We start from the raw sequence: 20181 nt of genomic DNA, 5'->3' as shown, positions 1-20181 counted from the left end.
CTTGTTTTGTGTTGTATGATGTTTTTCATGTGCATTTTTGCATTCATAGTGTCTAAACATGAAAGATTTCCAAGTTTGGTGTCTTGCATGTTTTCTTTACATAAAATTTTTTTCAAAAAGATGTTCTTGATGTTCATCATGATCTTCAAAGTGTTCTTGGTGTTCATCTTGACATTCATAGTGTTCTTGCATGCATCATGTGTTTTGATCCAAAATTTTCATGTTTTGGGTCATAATTGTGTTTTTCTTTCTCATCATTAAAAATTCAAAAATAAAAAAGATCTTTTCCTTTTTTCTCTCAAAATTTCAAAAATTTAAGTTGACTTAGTCAAAAAATTTTTAAAATTAGTTATCTCTTGTAAGTCAAGTCAAATTTTCAATTTTCAAAAACCTTATCTTTTCAAAACTTTTTCAAATCAAATCTTTTTCATTTTTCTTACTATTTTTTTCGAAAATTTTAAATTAATTTTTCAAAACCTTTTTCTTATTTTATTTCAAAATTTTCGAAACTTAACTAATAAGTAATGTGATTGATTCAAAAATTTGAAGTTTGTTACTTTCTTTTTAAGAAAGGTTCAATCTTTAAATTCTAGAATCATATCTTTTAGTTTCTTGTTAGTCAAGTAATTAATTTTAATTTTAAAAATTAAATCTTTTTCAACCATATCCTTTTAATCATATCTTTTTGTCATATCTTTTTCAAAATTTTATCTTTTTCAAATATTTGATTTCAAAATATCTTCCTATCTTCTTATCTTTTCAAATTTGATTTTCAAATCTTTTTCAAACTAACCAATTAACTTTTGTTTGTTTCTTATCTTTTTCAAAACCACCTAACTAATTTTCTCTCTCTAATTTTCGAAAATACCTCACATCTTTTTCAAAAATTCTTTTCAATTAATTAATTGTTTTAAATTTTAATTTTAATTTTATCTCTTATCTTAATTTTCGAAAATCATTAACTCCTTTCCAAAATTATTTTTCAAAACTTCTGTCTCTCATCTTATTTATTTATTCATTTACTAACACTTCTCTTCATCTCAAATCTCTGCCCCTATCCTCACCCTTGTGTTTGGATTCTCTTTTCTTTATTCCCTTTCTTCTTCTACTAACATAAAGGAATCTCTATACTGTGACATAGAGGATTCCTCTTCTTTTTCTGTTCTCTTCTCTTGCATATGAGTAGGAACAAGGAAAAAGACATTCTTGTTGAAGCTGATCCGGAACCTGAAAGGACTCTGAAGAAGAAACTAAGAGAAGCCAAATTACAACAATCCAGAGACAACCTTATTGAAATTTTCGAACAAGAAAAGGAGATGGCAGCCGAACCCAACAACAATAATGCAAGAAGGATGCTTGGTGATTATACTACACCTACTTCCAAGTTTGATGGAAGAAGCATCTCAATTCCTGCCATTGGAGCAAACAATTTTGAGCTGAAACCTCAATTAGTTGCTCTAATGCAACAGAACTGCAAGTTTCATGGACTTCCATCAGAAGATCCCTACCAGTTCTTAACTGAGTTCTTGCAGATCTGTGAGACTGCTAAGACTAATGGAGTAGATCCTGAAGTCTACAGGCTCATGCTTTTCCCTTTTGCTGTAAGAGACAGAGCTAGAGCATGGTTGGACTCTCAACCTAAAGATAGCCTGGACTCCTGGGATAAGCTGGTCACGGCCTTCTTGGCTAAATTTTTCCTCCTCAAAAGCTGAGCAAGCTTAGAGTGGATGTTTAGACCTTCAAACAAAAAGATGGTGAATCCCTCTATGAAGCTTGGGAAAGATACAAACAGATGACCAAAAGATGTCCTTCTGACATGTTTTCAGAATGGACCATGATAGATATATTCTATTATGGTCTATCTGAGTTCTCTAAGATGTCAGTGGACCATTCTGCAGGTGGATCCATTCACCTAAAGAAAATGTCTACAGAAGCTCAAGAACTTATTGACATGGTTGCAAATAACCAGTTCATGTACACTTCTGAGAGGAATTCCGTGAATAATGGGATGCCTCAAAGGAAGGGAGTTCTTGAAATTGATACTCTGAATGCCATATTGGCTCAGAACAAAATGTTGACTCAGCAAGTCAACATGATTTCTCAAAGTCTGAATGGATGGCAAAATGCATCCAACAGTACTAAAGAGGCATCTTTCGAAGAAGAAGATTATGATCTTGAGAACCCTGTAATAGTAGAGGTAAATTATATGGGTGAACCTTATGGAAACACCTATAATTTATCATGGAGAAATCATCCAAATTTCTCATGGAAGGATCAACAAAAGCCTCAACAAGGCTTTAATAATGGTAGAAGAAATAGGCTCAGCAATATCAAGCCTTATCCATCATCTTCTCAGCAACAGGCAGAGAATTATGAACAGAGTACCTCTAACTTAGCAAATTTAGTCTCTGATCTGTCTAAGGCCACTTTAAGTTTCATGAGTGAGACAAGGTCCTCCATCAGAAATTTGGAGGCATAAGTGGGCCAGTTGAGTAAGAAAGTAACTAAAACTCCTCCTAGTACTCTCCCAAGCAATACTGAAGAGAATCCAAAAAGAGAGTGCAAGGCCATTGACATAATCAAAATGGCCGAACCTAGGGAGGAAGGAGAGGACGTGAATCCCAATGAGGAAGACCTCATGGGACATCTCTCAGGCAAGAAGGAGTCCCCTATTGAGGACCTAAAGGAAGCTGAGGCTCATATAGAGACCATAGAGATCTCATTAAATCTCCTTCTTCCATTCATGAGCTCTGAAGACTATTCTTCCTCTGAAGAGGATGAAGATGTAACTGGAGAGCAAGTTGCTCAATATCTGGGAGCTATCATGAAGCTGAATGCTAAGTTGTTCGGTAATGAGACTTGGGAAAGTGAACCTCCCTTACTCATTGGTGAATTAGATACATGGGTTCAACAAACTTTACCTCAAAAGAAATAAGATCCTGGCAAATTTGTAATACCCTGCACCATAGGCACAATGACCTTTGAGAAAGCTTTGCGTGACCTAGGGTCAGGCATAAATCTTATGCCACTCTCTGTAATGGAGAAGCTGGGGATCATTGAGGTACAACCTGCCATATTCTCATTACAAATGGCAGACAAGTCAGTAAGACAAGCTTATGGATTGGTAAAGGACGTGTTAGTGAAGGTTAAAGACCTTTACATCCCTGCTGATTTCATAATCTTAGACACTAGGAAGGAGGAGGATGAATGCATCATCCTTGGAAGACCTTTCCTAGCCACAGCAGGAGCTGTGATAGATGTTAACAGAGGAGAATTAGTCCTTCAATTGAATGGGACTACCTTGTGTTTAAGACTCAAGAGTGTTCTCCTGTATACATGGAGAGGAAGCATGAAAAGCTTCTCTCAGTATAGAGTCAAACAAAGCCCCCACAATCAAGCTCTAAGTTTGGTGTTGGGAGGCCACAGCCAAACACTAAGTTTGGTGTTGAATCCCCACATCCAAACTCTAAGTTTGGTGTTGGGAGTCTACAACATTGACCTGATTACCTGTGTGGCTCCATGAGAGCCCACTGTCAAGCTATTGACATTAAAGAAGCGCTTATTGGGAGGCAACCCAATTTTTATTTATCTAATTTTATTTTTCTTTTATTGTTCCTTAATGTTTTATTAGGTTCATGATCATGTGGAGTCACAAAAAAAAATACTAAAATTAAAAACAGAATCAGAAACAGCAGAAGAAAAATCACACCCTGGAGGAAGGACTTACAGGCGTTCAAACGCCAGTAAGGAGCATCTGGCTGGCGTTCAACGCTAGAACAGAGCATGGATCTGGCGTTGAACGCCAGAAATAAGCACCATCCTGGCGTTTAAACGCTAGGAATATACCACGAGGAGAGCTGGCGCTGAACGCCAAAAACAAGCATGGAACTGGCGTTCAACGCCAGAAACATGCTGCAATTGGGCGTTAAACGCCCAAAATAAGCATCACTTCAGCGTTTAAATGCCATAATTGTATGCAAAGGCGTTTTACAAGCCTCATTGGTGCAGGGATGTAAATCCTTGACACCTTAGGATTTGTGGACCCCACAAGATCATCTTAAGATCTGTGGACCCCACAGGATCCCCACCTACCTCAACTCACCTTCTCTCTTCTTCACCAATCACCTCCATCCATCTCTTCCCCACCTAATCCCACCCATATGGCCGAAACATACACATCTCTCCCTCTCCTCCATATCTTCTTCTCCCTCCATTCTTTCTTCTTTTCTCGAGGGCGAGAAACATTCTAAGTTTGGTGTGGTAAAATCATAGCTTTTTTGCTTTTCCATAACCATTGATGGCACCTAAGGCCAGAGAAACCTCAAAAAAAAAAGAAGAGAAAAGGGATGACAATTGCTTCCACCTCTGAATCATGGGAGATGGAGAGATTCATCTCAAGAATCCATAGCTCAGTAATAGAGCATTTGACTGCACATCAAGAGAGCATGAGGAACTCCCTCATCAAGAAAATCTCTGAGATACCTCAGGGGATACATTTTCCTCCACAACTATTGGGAGCAACTAAGGATAGGAGCACCAAAATCAATAGGGATCATGTAATAGAGGCAAGGAAGAGATATAAAGGAGCTCAAAAAGCACCATTAGTCCTTCAAAAGGCGCCACCCTCACTAAGGTGGACTCATTCCTTAACTTCCTTATTCTTATCTCTCTGTTTTTAGGTTTTTGGGCTTTATGTGTGTTTATGTTTTGTGTCTCCACCTCATGATCATTAGTATTGAGTAAATATGTCTTAAGGCTATGAATAATTCCATAAATCCTTCACCTCTCTTAAATGAAAAATGTTTCTAATACAAAAGAAAAAGAAGTACATGAATTTCGAAATTATCCTTGAATTTAGTTTAATTATATTGATGTGGTGACAATACTTTTTATTTTCTGAATGAATGCTTGAACACTGCATAATTTTGATCTTGTTGTTTATGAATGTTAAAATTGTTGGCTCTTAAAAGAATGATGAACAAAGAGAATGTTATTGACAATATGAAAAATCATGAAAATTGATTCTTGAAGCAAGAAAAAGCAGTGAAAAAGCAAAAGCTTTCGAAAAAAATGGCGAAAAAAATAAAAATTAGAAAGAAAAAGAAAAAGTAAAGCAGAAAAAGCCAATAGCCCTTAAAACCAAAAGGCAAGGGTAAAAAGGATCCAAGGCTTTGAGCATCAATGGATAGGAGGGCCCAAGGAACTAAAATCCAGGCCTAAGCGGATAAATCAAGTTATCCCTAACCATGTGCTTGTGGCATGCAGGTCCAAGTGAAAAGCTTGAGACTGAGGGGTTAAAGTCGTTATCCAAAGCAAAAAGAGTGTGCTTAAGAGTTCTGGACACCTCTAACTGGGGACTTTAGCAAAGTTGAGTCACAATCTCAAAAGGTTCACCCAGTTATGTGTCTGTGGCATTTATGTATCCGGTGGTAATACTGAAAAACAAAGTGCTTAGGGCCACGGCCAAGACTCATAAAAGTAGCTATGTTCAAGAATCAACAAACTTAACTAGGAGAATCAATAACACTATCTGAAATTCTAAGTTCCTATAGATGCCAATCATTCTAAACTTCAAAGGATAAAGTGAGATGCCAAAACTGTTCAGAAGTAAAAAGCTATAAGTCCCGCTCATCTAATTAGAATTAATATTCATTGATATTTTGGGATTTATAGTATATTCTCTTCTTTTTATCCTAATTGATTTTCAGTTGCTTGGGGACAAACAACAATTTAAGTTTGGTGTTGTGATGAGCGGATAATTTATACACTTTTTGGCATTATTTTTAGATAGTTTTTAGTATAATCTAGCTATTTTTAGGGATGTCTTCATTAGTTTTTATGCTAAATTCACATTTCTGGTCTTTACTATGACTTTGTGTGTTTTTCTGTGATTTCAGGTATTTTCTGGCTGAAATTGAGGGACTTGAGCAAAACTCTGATAAAAGGCTAATAAAGGACTGCTGTTACTGTTGGATTCTGACCTCCCTACACTCAAAATAGATTTTCTGGAGCTACAAAACCCCAAATGGTGCGCTCTCAATGGCGTTGGAAAGTAGACATCTAGATCTTTCCAGCAATATATAATAGTCCATGCTTTATTCGAAATTAGATGACTTAAACTGGCGCTCAACGCCAGTTTCATGCTGCATTCTAGAGTCAAACGCCAGAAACACGTCACGAACCAGAGTTGAACGCCAAAAACATGTTACAACTTGGCGTTCAACTCCAAAAGAAGCTTCTGCACGTGTAAAGCTCAAACTCAGCCCAAGCACACACCAAGTGGGCCCCGGAAGTGGATTTCTGCATCAATTACTTACTTCTGTAAACCCTAATAGCTAGTCTAGTATAAATAGGATATTTTACTATTGTATTAGACATCCTGGATTGTATTTTTGATCCTGTGGTCATGTTTTGGGGGCTGGCCATTCGGCCATGCCTGAACCTTCATCACTTATGTATTTTCAACGGTGGAGTTTCTACACACCATAGATTAAGGGTGTGGAGCTCTGCTGTACCTCGAGTTTTAATGCAATTACTACTATCTTTTATTCAATTTCAATCTTATTTCTGTTCTAAGATACTACTCGTACTTCAACCTGATTGATGTGATGATCCGTGACACTCATCATCATCCGTCCCTATGAACGCGTGCCTGACAACCACTTTCGTTCTACAAGCGAAAGCTAGAGTGTGTATCTCTTGGATTCCTGATGCACGACGCATGGTTGCCCTCGCCTGACAACCGAGCCTTCCATTCCGTGAGATCAGAGTCTTCGTGGTATAAGCTAGAATTGATGGCGGCATTCATTAGAATCCGGAAAGTCTAAACCTTGTCTATGGTATTCCGAGAAGAATTCCGGGATTGAATGACTGTGACGAGCTTCAAACTCGCGATTGTTGGGCATGATGACAAACGCAAAAGAATCAAGGGATTCTATTCCAACATGATCGAGAACCGACAGATGATTAGCTGTGCCGTGACAGAGCATTTGGACCTTTTTCACTGAGAGGATGGGATGTAGCCATTAACAACGGTGATGCCCTACATACAGCTTGCCATGGAAAGGAGTAAGAAGGATTGGATGAAGGTAGTAGGAAAGCAGAGATTCAGAAAGAGCACAGCATCTTCATACGCCTATCTGAAATTCCCATCGATGATCTACATAAGTATTTCTATCCTTATTTTCTGTTATTTATTATTAATATTCGAAAACTCTCTCACCATTTATTATCTGCCTGATTGAGATCTACAAGATGACCATAGCTTGCTTCATACCAACAATCTTTGTGGGATCGACCCTTACTCACGTAAAGTTTATTACTTGGACGACCTAGTACACTTGCTGGTTAGTTGAGCGAAGTTGTGAAATTATGTTTAGACCATGGTATTGAGCACCAAGTCTTTGGGGCCATTACCTGGGACAATCAATTTCGAACAACAATTTAAGTATGAATCACAATTTCGTCCACCACCTGGCTGGCGTTCAACGCCAGCTTTCTGCTTCCTTTTGAGCATTGAACGCCCACTAGAGCCTCCTCCCTTGGCGTTCAACGCCAGCTTGGCTACTCTTCTTGGGCGTTGAATGCCCACTCTTGCCTCTTTGTCTAGCGTTCAACGCCAGCAAGGTACTTGCTCCTGGGTGGTCTCCTTCCATCTATGAATGTCTCTGTCTCTGTTTTGACTACTTCACATGATCACAAACTTAAAGAAAGAACTATGAAAATAAACTTAAAGAAAAATAGTAATAACTAGTTATGGTTGGGTTGCCTCCCAACAAGCGCTTCTTTAACGTCACTAGCTTGATGGTTAGCTGACTTTCTTCCTTTACTTCTAGTTGGTTAATAGAAATGACTCCATGGGAGAAGAGGAGAAGATGAGTGCCCTCAGATTTGAATTCCTCCTAACAAGTTTTCTTTTAGTGTGATCAGCTTGATTCTCCTTGCTTGTTAGGGTAGGGGTTGTATTGTCTCTCCATCCCCTATGCATCTTCCTATTAGGACCTTCCTCCTTGGTGGGTGGTGACTGCCTAACACTAAACTTAAGTTTGATGTCTGGGAAAACTGTATGAGTTTTCACCAAGGGAGGAGGTTTCAGTATTGTACTCTGCATAGAAGTACCTCCTTTGTCAAAGGGTAGTGGTGGTTGAAGGACCTTGATAATCTTGTAATCCTTCTGTAACCTCATCACTAATTCGCCTCTCGCAGCATCAGAGAGGTTTCTTCCAGTAGATAGAGACCATTGCTCTAAAACCTCAGCAAAAGGAATATTGATTTGCAGCTTCCTAGAGCCTTCTAAGGATTGTAAACAGTGCTCGTCCTGGGTGGGGCCGAAGACGAGCTTCTTGTTGCAAGAGCGAAACTTCTTAGGGCTGTAGCTGTTGGTGAGGAAGCCACCAGCGCGCCAGAGGGAGTTGGTGGAGGGGGAGTATAAGCCGACGCGTGTGGTCATATTTGTTGCTTTTATTTAGGGTTTTAATTTATTGTTGCCTTTGTTTGTAAGACCTATACTCCAAAAAAGGATGCATGGTTCCATTGCTTCTTTTGAGCAAACATGACACCCATGACAATACTCTAAAGGTGAATTGCCATTTGGATTTCGATATCATTATTGGAGAGGGTTGAGTACAAGGGTTTAAGGTGCCATTTGGATTTCGATATCAAACATGTTAGGGAAAAAACAGAGAAAGGTAACGAAGCCCTCCTAAAAAGAAGGTCTATTCAATTCTTGATTACCTAAATGAAGTGAGCATTATAGGAATAGCAAAAAAAGACTCTTACTTGGGGCCTTCCAAACCCATATCTCTTGGCAACATCGAGCTTCAAAACAACAAGTTTGTCCAAAAGCTTTTTAGTTTCTTCCATATCTGCTAGCAACGAGAAAATCGCTGAGCTCCAATTTTCAAGAGACAGTAATAATGATCGGTAGAGAAAATAGATGGCCTACCTTGATACAAGGGAGGTAAAGTGGCATAGGGGAAGACAGTTATGTCAAGGTTTGGCAAATCGATCTTCACAGCCTTACCTGCTTGAATTTGGAGTGGTGCTGCTTTTTTGAGCTTGCCCTTCTCTTTCTCAAGAAGGAGGGTCTTGGTGAGGAGGTTGCAGAACAAGTAGACAAACTGGACAGAAGGATTAGCGGGAACGGGACAAGCGACACGGGAGAATGAATGGAGGGGCATGGAGGAGTCGACAATGGCGACGACGGGGATGTGAAGATTGTGAGCCTCATTGATGACGGAGGACTTGGGGTCGGTGTCGAGGATGAAGATGCAGTCGGGGGGCTGGGTGGGGCCAAAAACGAGCTTCTTGTTGGGAGAGCAGAACTTCTTAGGGCTGTAGTTGTTGGTGAGGAAGCCGCCGGTGCGCTAGAGGGAGTTGGTGGGGGGGAGTAGGAGCCGATGCGGGTGGTCATAAGGTGGAAGATGTCGTCGAAAAGAGAGTTGGTGTTGATGAACATGAACCGACCGTTGCGGCTTGCAAGGGACCCCATGAAGTTCAGGAAGCTCCTCATGCATATCAGGGTTTTGTCCGAATCTATGATTACCATCTTGTTCCTCATGCCATATGTGTACTCCTTCAGGTGATGCGCCGCCACTCTCCGCCCCATTTGTGCATTCGTGCTCAGCAGCTTCTATATCACTATCAAATGCACTATCATCCTTTCTTCCGATTTACGCTCGCTCTTAGGGTTTGGGGTTTATGCTTCTCCCTTTAGCCTCTTTTACCACTAGTCTACTGCACTCCAAATCTCTTCTCTTCTTCCTTTTGCTATTTTACGGATTATGTTCTTCAGATGTTAATGTTAATTACCATATTTGACCTGAAGGTGTGATTATCAAGGTTTTGGAAATTGAACCCTGCTCAAATTACTGATTTAACGGATTTAATTATGATTCAAGCAGAATAATCGATTATAGTAGATAATATATAATATTATAAATACCTATATAAAAATATAAAAATTAAGAATACAATATCATCTAAATTAAAAAGTTTATAATCTTATCTAATTATTGAAAAAAAAGTCAAATAATAATAGAAATTATTTTAGATATAAAAAAAATATTTTTGTTAAATATTAGTGTTTGGATTACTTTACAGAAATGTGGATGTGTCAGAATTGTACTTACAACACGCAACTTGCGTGTTACCTTTAGTGGAAATTTGAAGCAGCTTTAGTAGAGATTCACACTAGAGATTTATCACGTGTCGAGCAATCGTTCAACACGCACCCTGCGTGTTACCTTTACTGAGATTCCGCGTAGATTCCCAAGACAACTTTAGTAGAGATTCTCAGCAGGGATTCGACACATGGTAGCATCGCAGCAACACACAGGATGCGTGATTCCATGTGGCTACTCCACATTAACACACAGGTCGCGTGTTAATCTTGCAGCACAGCGTTTCAAGGCCATGTGACAGCCTCCCAACAACACGCAGGTTGCATGTTGACTACTGCTTCCCGAGATGTCTCCATGCAGGGGACAACCCATGCAACGGGAAGTGAGGGGAGTAAATGGGTGCCGTGGGTTGGTGAAGGGATGGTGAGTTTAGGGATGTATAAAAGGATGCTAGGGTTTTGGTTGTGTGAGTGAGGGTTGGGAGCAGGTGTTTCAGTGTGCTTGAGTGAGGGTTGGGGTTTAGTTGTGTGTGAGTGAGGGTTGGGTGGTGAAGTGAGTGTTGGGTGGTGAATGGTTTTGGAGAGTGAGTGAGGGTTGGAGATTAATGACCGCTGACCCAGCGTTAGTCATATATAGCCTGCCATGGAATGAATCAGCAGAAGTTGGAGTATATGGTAAGAAAAGTTGATCCAGAAGGAAGAAGCATCTCCGAAGCCTCAACCATTCTCATACCATTTATTTTACACCTATCCAGTAACATTTTATTTATTTATTTGTTTTATGCGTTTTTCACAATAACAATAATCTTTTCTATATGCCTGACTAAGATCTACAAGGTGTCCATTGCTTGCTCAAACCAACAATCCTCGTGGGATCGACCCTCATTCACCTGAGGTATTACTTGGACGACCTGGTGTACTTGCCGGTCTATCTGTGCCAAACTTGCGGAGTCAGTTTTGTGCACCAAGTTTTTGGTGCCGTTGCCCGGGATTGTTCGAGTTTGACAAACTATCGGACTGTCTTATTGCTTAGATTAGGTACTTTTTATGGTTTAGATGCTCTTTAAATTATGATTCTTAATTTCTTTTTAGAAAAACTTTTCAAAAACTTTTCAAAACCATTTCTTTTCTTTAGTAATCTTTTTCCTTTGTTTGAATCTTGTGTCAATCTTTAAGTTTAGTGTCTTTTTGGTGTTTCTTTATTTTTCTTTCCTTAGTTTTTCGAAAATTGCTCTTTGTTTTCCTTCTTGTTGTTTGAACTTTTCTTGTTATTTATCTTGTTTGATTTTAAAATTTTTTAAGTTTGGTGTCTCTTTGCGTTTTTCTTTTCTTATATTTTTGAAAAGTGCTCTTGAGTGTTCTTCATTGTGTTCGAATTGTTCTTGGTATTTTTCTCGGTTTGATCTTAAAAATTTTAAGTTTGGTGTCTTTTAGTGTTTTTCCTTGTCAAAATTTCGAAAATTGAGTTTTTAATTTCAAAGAAATTTTAAGTGTGGTATTTTCTTGTTAGTAAAGTTTTAATTTTAAAGTTCAAATCTTATCTTTTCAAATCTTTATCATATCTTTTTAATTTGAATCTTTCCTATCTTATCTTCTTTCAAATCTTAAATTTTAAATTCTTATCTTTTTAAATCTTTTCTATTTTTTAAATTTGAAAATTCAAAATTTCAAAATTCAAGTTTACAAAATTCAAATTTCAAATTTTAAAATAAAATCTTTTCAAATCCTTCACATCTTATCTTTCTTTGTTTGACTTTTTCTTTCTAATTTTAAATTTCAAGATCTTCTTTTTACTCTTTCTTTTTAAATTTCAATTTTTCAAATTCAAATATTTTATCTTATTTTCAAATCTTTTTAACTAGTTGTTTACTTTATCTTGTTTTAATTTTAAGTTTGGTGTTTCATTGGTCTTTCTTTCTTTCAATTTTGAATTTCAAAAATCCTTAATTAACTTTTTCTTTTAATTTTTTAAATTTCTAATTATTTCTTGTTCTATTTTCCTTATTTATTTTCGAATTTATACCAAAAAATCTTTAATTCTTGTTTCTTCTTGGGTATCTCACTGGGAGTTCTCTATACGCTGACATAAAGACTCCCATTTTTCTTTATCTCTTGTTTCTATATGCAGGAACAAGAAGAGTGCACTATGGATCTAGAGGCAGAGACACAACTAAGAAAAACTTTGGGGTCCTATACAGGTCCTACTCCTGACTTCTATGGAAGTACCATTAGTATACCTCCTATTGGAGTAGCTCATTTTGAGCTCAACCCACAGTTAATCACTCTAGTGCAGCAAAACTGCCAGTTTCAGGGACTTCCTCAAGAAAAGCCTATAGAATTCCTTGTTGAATTCTTGTAATATACTGACACAGTGTACACTGACGGAGTAGACCATGATATCTACAAGTTGTTGCTCTTTCCATTTGCTGTGAAAGGCCAAGGAAAGAGGTGGTTGGATAATCAACCTAAATCAAGCTTGAACACATGGAATAAGTTGGTGGATAAGTTCTTGAATCAATACTTTCCCCTAAAGAAGCTAACCCAGCTAAGACTGGACATTCAAGGATTCAAATAAGGAGATGATGAATCCTTTTATGATGCTTAGGTGAGATACAAGATGATGCTACGGAAATGCCCTACTGAAATGTTTTTAGAATGGGTAAAGTTAGACATCTTCTATTACAGACTCACAGATATGGCTAAGATGTCCTTAGACCATTCTGCTGGTGGTTCAATCCCATGAAAAAGACAATTGAGGAACCTCACGAGCTCATTAACACAGTTGCCAACAACCAGCATCTGTACTCATCTAATGAGACTCCAATGAAAGGAGAGATTAAGACAGTGTCCACTGAGTCATACCCTCCTGAACAAACTGAGTCATTAACCCAATAACTGCACTCCCTTGCACAACAAATGTTGAAATTTCAAGAGATCTGGTGCACGAAATTGGAAATCACAATTCTTCACAACTTCTCACAACTAACCAGCAAGTGCACTGGGTCGTCCAAGTAATACCTTATGTGAGTAAGGGTCGATCCCACGGAGATTGTTAGCTTGAAGCAAGTTATGGTTATCTTGTAACTCTTAGTCAGGATATCAATTATAATTATCAGTTGACTTGAAAATGAACAAAAGAGCATGAAATAAATACTTGTTATGCAGTAATGGAGAATATGTTGGAGTTTTGTAGATGCTTTGTCTTCTGAATCTCTGCTTTCTTCCTATCTTCGTCTTCACGCACGCAAGTTCCCTCCCATGGCAAGCTGTATGTTTGGTGGGTCACTGTTGTCAATTGCTACCATCCGTCCTCTCAGTGAAAATGGTCCAGGTGCGCTGTCACCGCACGACTAATCATCTGTCGGTTCTCACTCATGTTGGAATAGGATCCATCGATCCTTTTGCGTCTATCACTACGCCCAACCCTTGTGAGTTTGAAGCTCGTCACAGTCATCCAATCCTTGAATCTTACTCAGAATACCACAGACAAGGTTTAGACTTTCTGGATTCTCAAGAATGCTGCCAATAGATTCTAGCTTATACCACGAAGACTCTGATTAAGGGATCTAAGAGATACTCATTCAATCTAAGGTAGAACGGGGTGGTTGTTAGGCACGCGTTCATAGGTTGAGAATGATGATGAATGTCACGGATCATCACATTCGTCATATTGAAGTGCGAATGAATATCTTGGATAGAAACAAACGTGTTTGAATAGAAAACAGAAATAATTGCATTAATCCATCGAGACACAGCAGAGCTCCTCACCCCCAACAATGGAGTTTAGAGACTCATGTCATCAAAAAGTATAAAGTTCAGATCTAAAAATGTCATGAGATACAAAATAAATCTCTAAAAGTTGTTTAAATACTAAACTAGTAACCTAGGTTTACAAAAAATGAGTAAACTGAGATAGATAGTGCAGAAATCCACTTCTGGGGCCCACTTGGTATGTGCTGGGGCTGAGCTTTGAGCTTTACACGTGCATAGTCTGTTTCTGGAGTTAAACGCCAGGTTGTAACCTGTTTTGGGCGTTTAACTCCAACTTGCAACCTGTTTTTGGCGTTTAACGCCAGAATGGAACATGGAATTGGCGTCAAACACCATTTTACGTCGTTTATCTTCAAGCAAAGTATAAACTATTATATATTGCTGGAAAGCCCTGGATGTCTACCTTCCAACGCAATTAAGAGCGTGCCGATTGGACTTCTATAGCTCCAGAAAATCCATTCCGAGTGCAAGGAGGTCAGAATCCAACAGCATCAGCAGTCCTTTTTCAGCCTAAATCAGATTTTTGCTCAGATCCTTCAATTTCAGCCAGAAAATAATTGAAATCATATAAAAATAGAAAAACTCATAGTAAAGTCCAAAAATATGAATTTTGCCTAAAACTAATAAAAATATACTAAAAACTAACTAAAACATACTAAAAACTACATGAAATTACCCCCAAAAAGCGTATAAAATATCTGCTCATCACAATACCAAACTTAAGTTGTTGCTTGTCCCCAAGCAACTAGATAAATAAAATAGGATAAAGAGAAATCAAGATGCAATAATATCTCAGAGTTCTAAGTGAAGCTCAGATTCTAATTAGATGAGCGGGACTAGTAGCTTTTTGCTTCTGAACAGTTTTGGCATCTCACTTTATCCTTTGAAATTTAGAATGATTGGCATCCATAGGAACTCAGAATTCAGATAATGTTATTGGTTCTCCTATTTTAGTATATTGATTCTTGAACACAGTTACTTATGAGTCTTGGCTATGACCCTAAGCATTTTGTTTTCCAGTATTACCACTAGATACATAAATGCCACAGACACATAACTGGGTGAACCTTTTCAGATTGTGACTCAGCTTTGCTAAAGTCCCCCAGTTAGAGGTGTCCAGAGTTCTTAGGCACACTCTTTTGCTTTGGATCACGACTTTAACCACTCAGTCTCAAGCTCTTCACCTGGGCCTTCATGACACAAGCAAATGGTTAGGGACAGCTTGATTTAGCCGCTTAGGCCATGATTTTATTCCTTTAGGCCCTCCTTTCCATTGATGCTCAAAGCCTTGGATCCTTTTTGCCCTTGCCTTTTGGTTTAAGGGGCTATTGGCTTTTTCTGCTTGCTTTTTCTTTTTCTTTTATTTTTTTTCAAGCTTTGTTTTTCACTGCTTTTTCTTTCTTCAAGAATCAATTTCATGATTTTTCAGATCATCAATAACATTTCTCTTGTTCATCATTCCTTCAAGAGCCAACAGATTTAACATTCATAAACTCCACTATCAAAATTATGCACTGTTCAGGCATTCATTCAGAAGACAAAAAGTATTGCCACCACATATAAATATTTTGAATTTTTCTTATTAAAAGCTCAAAAAAATATTGCCTCCTTATTCTAAAAATTTGCTATTTTATTCATGTTTGATGATGATGAAAAAAATAAATTATAGCTTAATTGGAGATAAAATCAAAATAAAGATACTAATTACTACTACTCATATATAACTTCTAAGGTAAATTCCTAATAAGAACAATTATCACAGAGTTAAGGCTAAGATTAGGACTCAACAACCTTTATTTTGGGAGGTGGATGCTCCTTTAGTCTGTGGGGTGCTTGGCCCTTCAAGAGATAGCTTCTGACGCTTCAGTTCCTTCAGTTCACGCCCTTGCTCTTCTTGTTCCCCATGCAGTTTGCAAAGCATGCTATTTTGATTTTGCTGTTCTTCCTTTAGTTGGTCCATAACTTCTTGCAACTGGGTAACAGATGCTTCAAGACGCTCCCAGTATTCAATTTGAGGGATTTCCGGGAGGAACTCCTATGCTTTCCTCTTGATGGGGTCGTCCTGCACTTGTTGTCCTTCCATTGACTTTTTGGTGATTGGTTGCTCAACTGAGATATACTCATTTACTCCCATCTTTACCCCAACATCTTTACATAGCATAGAGATTAAGCTTGGATAAGCCAATTTAGCATCTTTGGAATTCTTGTTTGCAATTGTGTAAAGTTCACAAGAAATCAGCTGATGAACTTCCACTTCTTTTCCCAACATAATGCAATGGATCATTACTGCTCTTTTGATGGTGACTTCAGAGCGGTTGCTAGTGGGCAGTATAGAACGCCCAATAAAGTCCAGCCAGCCTCTGGCGACTGGTTTGAGATCTCCTCTCTTGAGTTGGTTTGGGACACCCTTTGTGTTGGTTGTCCACTTGGTTCCAGGGAGGCATATGTCCTCTAGAATTTTGTCCAAGCTCTTATTTGTTCTCATCATTCTCCTATTAAAGGAGTCTGGGTCATCTTGCAGTTGAGGCAGCTTGAAGATCTCTCTTATTTTATCAGGGTGGAGGTGAACAATCTTCCCTCTGACCAGAGTTCGAAAGTCATAGAAGGTGGTTCCAGCCATTCTCTGCCTGTCTGTTTGCCACATATTAGAGTAGAATTCTTGAACCATGTTTCTTCCCACTTTTGTTTCAGGATTAGCTAGGATTTCCCAGCTCCTATTTCGAATTTGCTCTTGGATCTATGGATATTCGTCTTCTTTCAGATCGAATTTAACTTCCGGGATCACTGACCTTAGACCCATTATTTTGTAGTAATGGTCTGAATGTTCTTTGGTTAAGAACTTTCCTTGATTCCAAAGTGGTTTTAGAATATTCTCTTTCTTGCCTCTTAGAGTGGTTTGTTTTCCCTTAGGAGCCATGATCTTAGTGGGTATTGGCTTAGTGATCACGGATAAACACACCAAACTTGGAGGTTTGCTTGTCCTCAAGCAAAAGAAAGGAAAGGAGATGGATAGAGGGAGAGCCAAGTTCGAATTGTGGAGGAGAGGAGGGAGGCCAAACGCAGATTTAAAGGGAAAGGGGGTGGGTTTTCAAAATTTTTTGAAGAAGATAGGATAGAAGATATGATTTGTAAAAGATAAGTATGATAGGAAAAAGATGTAATTTAAAATTGAAAAGATATGAAAGATATTTGAAAAAGATAAATCTGAATTTTGAAAAGAAGATATGATGAGTTTAAAAAGATTTGAGAAGAATTTAAAAAGATTTAAAAAGAATTCAAAAAGATAAATGAGTTTTGAAAAAGGTTTGAAAAGATATTGAAGAAAAATTAAGAAATATGTTTAGGATTAAAATTTTTTCAAAATTGAAGTTGAAAGATGAGAGTTTATAACATGTTTATGCAAGAAATTATGAATTGAAACATGAAAAATGGAAAAAATTTGAAGTGAAAATGAAGTTACCTTCTCCCCACAATCCTGGCATTAAATGCCCAACTGCTGCATGTTGTAGCTTCTCCTGGGCGTTTAACGCCCAGCTGTAGCTTCTGGCTGGTGTTAAATGCCAGAAAATCCTTTATCACTGGGCGTTTTTCTGAACGCCCAGGATGCTGCAAATATGGCGTTAAACGCCCAGAATGGTATCCATTTTGGCGTTTAACGCCCAAATGGCTATCCCTACTGGCGTTAAACGCCTAGTAGATGCTTCTTCTGGGCGTTTAACTCCCAAAACAGCTTTTACTGGCGTTTTCGCACTAGTGAGCTTCTTTTTGCTGTTTTATCCTTTGAATCCTTCGTAACTCTGTGAACTCATGCAATTGCTACTTTACCTTGAAGATAATTAATATGAACTCGTAAAATTATCATTTAATTAACAAATAAGCTTTGTTAATGGCTGGGTTGCCTCCTAGCAAGTGCTTCTTTATTGTCTTTAGCTGGACTATTACTGAGCTTTAATCAAGTCTCAGTTTTGAGCATTCTTGCTCAAAATTGCTTTCAAGATATTGTTTGACTCTCTGTCCATTAACAATGAATTTTTTGTTAGAGTCATTATCCTGAAGCTCTACATATCCATATGATGACACACCTGTAATCACATATGGTCCTCTCCACCGGGATTTCAACTTTCTGGGAAATAATCTGAGCCTAGAGTTAAACAGCAGAACTTTCTGCCCTGGCTCAAAGACTCTGGATGATAGCTTCTTATCATGCCATCGTTTTTCTTTCTCTTTGTAAATTTTTGCATTTTCGAAAGCATTGAGTTTGAATTCCTCTAGCTCATTTAACTGGAGCAATCGTTTTTCTCCAGCTAACTTGGCATCAAGGTTTAGGAATCTGGTTGCCCAGTAGGCCTTGTGTTCCAATTCCACTGGCAAGTGATAGGCTTTTCCATACACAAGCTGGTATGGAGAGGTCCCTATAGGAGTCTTGAATGCTGTTCTGTATGCCCACAGAGCATCATCCAAGCTTCTTGCCCAATCCCTTCTACGGTTAATCACAGTCCATTCCAGGATTCTTTTAAGTTCTCTATTAGAGATTTCAGCTTGCCCATTTATCTGTGGATGATATGGAGTTGCCACCCTGTGGCTAACTCCATATCGAACCATAGCAGAGTAAAGTTGTTTATTGCAGAAATGAGTGCCCCCATCACTGATTAGTACTCTAGGGACACCAAATCTGCTAAATATATGTTTCTAGAGGAATTTCAGCATTGTCTTAGTATCATTAGTGGGTGTTGCGATAGCCTCCACCCATTTGGATACATAATCCACTGCCACCAGAATATAAGTGTTTGAATATGATGATGGGAAAGGCCCCATGAAGTCAATACCCCATGCATCAAACAACTCAATCTCCAAGATCCCTTGTTGAGGCATAGCATAACCGTGAGGCAGATTGCCAGATCTTTGGCAACTGTCACAATTACGTACAAACTCTCGGGAGTCTTTATAGAGAGTAGGCCAGTAGAAGCCACATTGGAGGACTCTTGTAGCTGTTCGCTCACTTCCAAAATGTCCTCCATACTGTGATCCATGGCAATGCCAGAGGATCTTCTGTGCTTCTTCTTTAGGCACACATTTACGGATTATTCTGTCTGCACATCTCTTGAAGAGATATGGTTCATCCCACAGATAGTACTTTGCATCCGAGATCAATTTCTTTGATTGCTGCCTACTATACTCTTTGGGTATGAATCTCACATCCTTGTAGTTTGCAATGTCTGCAAACCATGGTACTTCCTGGATGGCAAAGAGTTGCTCATCCGGAAAGGTTTCGGAGATCTCAGTAAGAGGGAGGGACGCCCCTTCTACTGGTTCTATTCGGGATAGGTGATCTGCTACTTGGTTCTCTGTCCCTTTTTTGTCTCTTATTTCTATATCAAACTCTTACAGAAGCAACACCCATCTTATGAGTCTGGGTTTTGAATCCTGCTTTGTGAGTAGATATTTAAGAGCAGCATGGTCAGTGTACACAATCATTTTTGATCCTACTAAATAAGATCTGAACTTGTCAATGGCGTAAACCACTGCAAGTAACTCTTTTTCTGTGGTCGTGTAGTTCTTCTGTGCGTCATTTAAAACACGACTGGCATAATAAATGACGTATAGAAGCTTGTCATGCCTTTGTCCCAAAACTGCACCAATGGCATGGTCACTGGCATCACACATTAGTTCAAATAGTAATGTCCAGTCTGGTACAGAGATGACTGGTGCTGTGACCAACTTAGCTTTCAGAGTCTCAAACGCCTGTAGACACTCCTTATCAAAGATAAATGGCGTGTCAGCAGCTAGCAGATTACTCAGAGGTTTTGCAATTTTTGAAAAATCTTTTATAAACCTCCTATAAAATCCTACATGCCCCAGAAAGCTTCTGATTGCTTTAATATTGGTAGGTGGTGGTAATTTTTCAATTACCTCCACCTTAGCTTGATCCACCAATATTCCTTTGTTCGAAATTTTATGCCCAAGGACGATTCCTTCAGTCACCATAAAGTGACATTTTTCCCAGTTTAAAACCAGGTTAGTCTCTTGGCACCTTTTCAGAACAAGTGTTAGATGGTCAAGACAAGAGCTGAATGAGTCTCCAAATACTGAGAAGTCATCCATGAAGACTTCTAGAAACTTTTCCACCATATCAGAGAAAATAGAGAGCATGCACCTCTGAAAGGTTGCAGGTGCATTACACAGACCAAATGGCATCCTTCTATAAGCAAACACTCCAGATGGACATGTGAATACTATTTTCTCTTGATCCTGGGGATCTACTGCAATCTGGTTGTAACCTGAATAGCCAT

The 20181-nt window shown here is 38.5% G+C and overlaps 1 non-coding gene across 1 annotated transcript; it reads right to left on the bottom strand.

Moving 5' to 3' along the window:
- Positions 1 to 1714: 1714 nt before the first annotated feature.
- Positions 1715 to 1818, bottom strand: LOC112713823 (small nucleolar RNA R71). The gene has a single exon (XR_003158783.1). It is a non-coding gene; the product is annotated as a small nucleolar RNA R71 (small nucleolar RNA).
- Between the last annotated feature and the right edge of the window lie 18363 nt (positions 1819 to 20181).

Source organism: Arachis hypogaea, chromosome 9 (genome assembly GCF_003086295.3).
Source record: "Arachis hypogaea cultivar Tifrunner chromosome 9, arahy.Tifrunner.gnm2.J5K5, whole genome shotgun sequence".
Classification (NCBI taxonomy): domain Eukaryota; kingdom Viridiplantae; phylum Streptophyta; class Magnoliopsida; order Fabales; family Fabaceae; genus Arachis; species Arachis hypogaea.
The sequence above is the reverse complement of the archived record's forward strand: the minus strand, read 5'-3'. Positions and strand labels throughout refer to the sequence as shown.